The sequence below is a fragment of the Cryptomeria japonica genome, chromosome 9, assembly GCF_030272615.1.
Source record: "Cryptomeria japonica chromosome 9, Sugi_1.0, whole genome shotgun sequence".
Classification (NCBI taxonomy): domain Eukaryota; kingdom Viridiplantae; phylum Streptophyta; class Pinopsida; order Cupressales; family Cupressaceae; genus Cryptomeria; species Cryptomeria japonica.
Window position 1 is genome coordinate 668,921,612 of NC_081413.1, and position 4,869 is coordinate 668,926,480.

The following is a 4,869-nucleotide window of genomic DNA, read 5'->3' on the forward strand; positions in this document are numbered from 1 at the left end:
ATTCCACAGTTTTCTGACTAAGCTACATTTCTACGTTGGTTCAGTTTTCCATTACCGAAATTTCCAGTACTCACGTTAGTTATCCTCATTCCATGTTTCTTTCCGTCCAGTTTCCCAATTTCCACGAATCATATGCGCACTTTGACCCCGTTGATAAGGCAACTTTTGGTTTTTAATTCTATTAAAATGATTCCTTTTCATAATTTTAATATTTTCTTTTAAAGTTGTCAAATTGGATCGGACATTAGTTCCTTTTTTATCTGTTTTTTCCAATATACATTCTTATTTTGAAGAATCATATCAAAATTATGTTTGTAACCCTACTAAAATTATTCCTTTCCATAATCCTAATATTTTCTTTTAAAGTTGTCAAATGTGATGCAACACTAGTTCCCTCTTTCTTTGTTTCTTCTAGTCTATGCTCTCATTTTGAAGAATCATATTAACTTTTTGTTTGTAACCCTACTAAAATGATTCCTTTCCATAATCTCCACTTTGAAAGAATCATATTAACTTTTTGTTTGTAACCCTACTAAAATGATTCCTTTCCATAATGCTAATATTTTGTTTTTAAAGTTGCCAAATTCCATGCAACACTAGTTCCCTCTTTCTATGTTTCTTCTAGTCCATGCTCTCATTTTGAAGAATCATATCCCCACTTTGAAAGAATCAATCATATCAACTTTTTGTTTGTAATCCTACTAAAGTGATTCCTCTCCATAATTCTAATATTTTATTTCCCATTTGAAAGAATTAATCATATCAACTTTTTGTTTGTAATCCTACTAAAGTGATTCCTCTCCATAATTCTAATATTTTATTTTTAAAGTTGTCAAATTCAATGCAATGCTAGTTCCCTCTTATTTTGGAGAATCATATCCCTAATTCTCATTTTGGAGAATCAAATAATCCTAATATTTTCTTTTTAGAGTTGCTAAATTCTATGGAACACTAGTTTCCTCTTTCCATGTTTCTTCTAGTCTATGAATCATATCCCCACTTTGAAATAGTCATACCAACTTCTAGTTTGTAACCCTACTAAAAATGATTTATTTCCATAATTCTAATATTTTCTTTTTAACATTCCCATATTCGATGCAACACTAGTTCTCTCTTTCCTTGTTTCTTCTAGTCTATGCTCTCATTTTGGAGAATCATATCCCCACTTTGAAAGAATCATATCAACTTTTTGTTTGTAACCCTACTAAAATAATTCCTTTAAGTAATCCTAATATTTTATTTTTAAAGTTGTCAAATTCAATGCAACTCTAGTTCCCTCTTTCCCTATTTCTTCATGCTCTCATTTTGGAGAATCATATCCCCAATTATATTTTTGGAGAATCAAATAGCCTTAATATATTTTTTTTAAGTTGCTACATTCTATGCAACACTAGTTTCCTATTTCCCTGCTTCTTCTACTCTATGAACTATACCCCACTTTGAAAGAATCATATCAACTTCTGGTTTGTAACCCTACTAAAATGATTCCTTTCCATAATTCTAATATTTTCTTTTTAACATTGCCAAATTAGATGCAACACTAGTGCCCTCTTTCCTCGTTTCTTCTAATGTATGCTTTCATTTTGAAAAATCATATTCCCTCTTTAAAAAAATCATATCAACTTTTTGTTTGTAACCCTACTAAAAGATTCCTTTCCATAATCTTAATAATTTTTTTAAATTAACAAATTTCATAGTTCCCTCTTTCCACTCTCATTTTGAACGAATCATATTCCCACTTTGAACGAATCATATTCCCACCTTGACAAATCTTTGAGCGTTGCTCAGAAGACGCGGCTCCATACGCCACCGAGGAACTTCTTCCTCACTTCCTACCCTTTTTTTTAAACGAAGTAATTGGAATATCTTAAAAAAGAAAAGAAAAAATTAAATTCCATAGACACATGCACAGAGTCCTTAAAAGAGGGAGTCCGCATCGAAACCAAAATCCCCGTCATAGCAAAGTGGTACAATCTACGAAAGGTAAGCGACGCCTGCAATTTTTAAAAAAATTGCTTTAATGAGTGACCCAAAAATGGCAGCATCTGGTAATCTGGAGAAGGGTGCTGTAATGGATCCCTCACCTGGAGAAAGAAAGAACAAAGCCTTGAGAAAAAAAGCAGAGGAAAGAGTGATCTCACATCTGTTTAAGTTAGTTGCACATTTTGGGCTTTATGAGTTTTATGCAGAGAAGGCGAATCCGGAAAATGAATGGCAAGAGACGAAGAAGATCTGGATGGTAGGAATCCCCATATTGTCTTGCAACACCGCTGTCATCACCACTATGCCAACAACAGATGGAAGTTTAGCGCAAGTTGTGTTGATTCTCAATACCCTGTCTTTCATGCTCACCTTGATTTTGGTCATCACCCCCATTGCAATTCCTTCTCTCCGTATGCTCAACATAAAACGGTTCGTGCTGGTCAGCGCCGGAATTGTCACAGCATGTAGCTATTTAACCTACGTGGGCAACAAAATGGGACGCATGGCACCTAGCTCTGTTGCTGCCATCTTCGTCTCAGGGCTCTTTGTGTTATTTATAACTATTCTATTTCTGATTCCGCTTATGTTGGGTGCTCCTCCTCTCACACTCGCACCCGGGCCCTCCTCAGTCGCCTCTGCTCCACAGACTGGCGAGCGGATTGCTTGACTCCAGGTGCGTACATAGTCTTCTTTGTTTTTTAATTTTTTTTTTTTCTTATTGAAAGTTTTTAGATTTGACTGTATGTATTTTTTTATATTTTGGATTCGATTTTTTTTTTAATTCATGGTGGATTAGAGTATGATTTAAAACATTGATACAAAAGCATTTTGGATTTGATCTGTTTTCTAGTTAAATTTAAAAGTTTTTAATATTCATTAACATGGATTGCTGAAACTTAATGTCTTTGATTTTTCAGGTCCATTCAGCAAGAATGTGCAACTTATTCCCTTGTATTGACGGAGATCAAGTACAAAGGGTATAAATTATTTCCTTGTACTAATAGAGATCAAGTGCAATTTTTTCCCTTGTTACCTCATATTCCCTTAAACCGATAGAGATCAAGTTTAACTTATTACCTTATACTCCCTTGTACTGATACAAATCGAGTACAATTTACTCCCTTATTACCTTGCATTCCCTTATGTTGATAGAGATCAAGTGCAATTTACTCTCTTTTACCAATAGAAATCAATTACAACTTGTTACCTTGTACTCTCTTGTACCAATAGAGATCAAATACTATTTACTCTCTTATACTAAAAGAAATCAAGTGCAATTTATTCTGTTGTCCCGAAACTTATTACCTTGTACCAATAGAGATCAAGTACAATTTACTCCCTTATTATCTTGTATTCCCATATACAAATAGAGATCAAACACAATTTACACTCTTGTACCCATAGAGATCAAGTGCAACTTATTACCCAATTTACTCTCTTGTACTGATAGAGATCAAGTACACTGTACTTCCTTGTTACTTTGTATTCTCTTATACTGATAGAAATCAAGTACAATGTACTTCCTTGTTACTTTGTATTATTACCTTGTACTTCCTTATACCGATAGAGATCAAATTCAATTTACTCCCTTATTACCTTGTATTCCCTTATACTCGTAGAGATTAAGTTTCTATGATTAAGTGCAGCGTATTCTATCGTAACGATGGAGATCAAGTGCAACTTATTTCCTTAAACTGATGGAAATCAAGTGCAATGCAATTAATTCCCTTGTGGTGGTCGAGATCAAGGGAAAGGGTGCAATTTATTCCTTTGTACTGATGGGTACCAAGTACAATTTATTCCTTTGTAATGATAGAGATCAGGCGCAAAGCAATTCAGTCCCTTGTACTGGTAGAGTTTGATTGCAAGGGTGCAATTTATTGCCTTTGTCGCTGATCCTTTTACAAGAGTCCACGACATTACAAAATATACGTGGCCTCAATTAGTACTGAAAACCGGAAGCAGATTGAGCTCTAGATCACAGTGCAGAGACTGTTGGCGTTGTTCTAGTTGAAGATCCAGACATGTAGAATCTCCATAATGTGAGGATCGGTCTGCATCTTCTTATCTGGTGAGCTTTTGGATCTTGGGTTGAATGCTCAGGCTGCTCATTCATGATGGAGTACATGCCTCACAAGGAAGGTATGTTGTTTTGAAAGGTTTTGGTGTATCCTTAGCCGGGGAACACTGAAGGCTTTGGGCCGTTTTGTATAGTAATGGAATCTCTATGTAAACAGTTCTATTTATTTTGTTCTGTTTTATATTAATCAAAACAATATGTAATGGAATCTCTACATAAACATTTTTTTTTGTTATTTTGTGTTGTATTCTTATGGTATATTAGTATTATATATATTTTGAAATGTAAAGTTTTAATTAGGATGTAAATCTTTTAAGTATTGTTTTCTAATGAATGTAGAACAGATAAGAAATAGTTCTAGGATGTTCATGGAATCTTTATATGAACAATTTTTTATTTTTTATTTTGTTGAGTTCTATTATAAAAAGAGTTTGTTTAATGGCAAACTATTCAAGTAATGTTTTCTAATGGATGTAGAGAGGATACGAAATAATTAATAGATATTAATGGAATCTTTATTTATAAACAATATTTGCTTATTTTGTTATTATATATATTTTAAAATGCAAACTTTTAATTCAAACAAAAAGTGTTTCTTTAGACAAAAACCTTCCAAGCAATGTTTTCCAATAGATATGGAGAGGATAAGAAATAGTTCTAGAATGTAAATGGAATCCTTATGTATAAACAATTTTTGCTTATTTTATTGTGTTCTCTTACAATATATTAGCATTATATATTTTTTAAAGAAAGCTTTTAATTCAAATAAATAGTTTTAGGATGTAGATGGAAACCTCATATATAAA

The 4,869-nt window shown here is 33.0% G+C and overlaps 1 long non-coding RNA gene across 1 annotated transcript; it reads left to right on the forward strand.

Moving 5' to 3' along the window:
• Positions 1 to 1,893: 1,893 nt before the first annotated feature.
• LOC131039462 (uncharacterized) lies at positions 1,894 to 3,250 on the forward strand. Its single transcript, XR_009104637.1, has 2 exons — positions 1,894 to 2,656; positions 2,901 to 3,250. It is a non-coding gene; the product is annotated as an uncharacterized LOC131039462 (long non-coding RNA).
• The last annotated feature ends 1,619 nt before the right edge of the window (positions 3,251 to 4,869 follow it).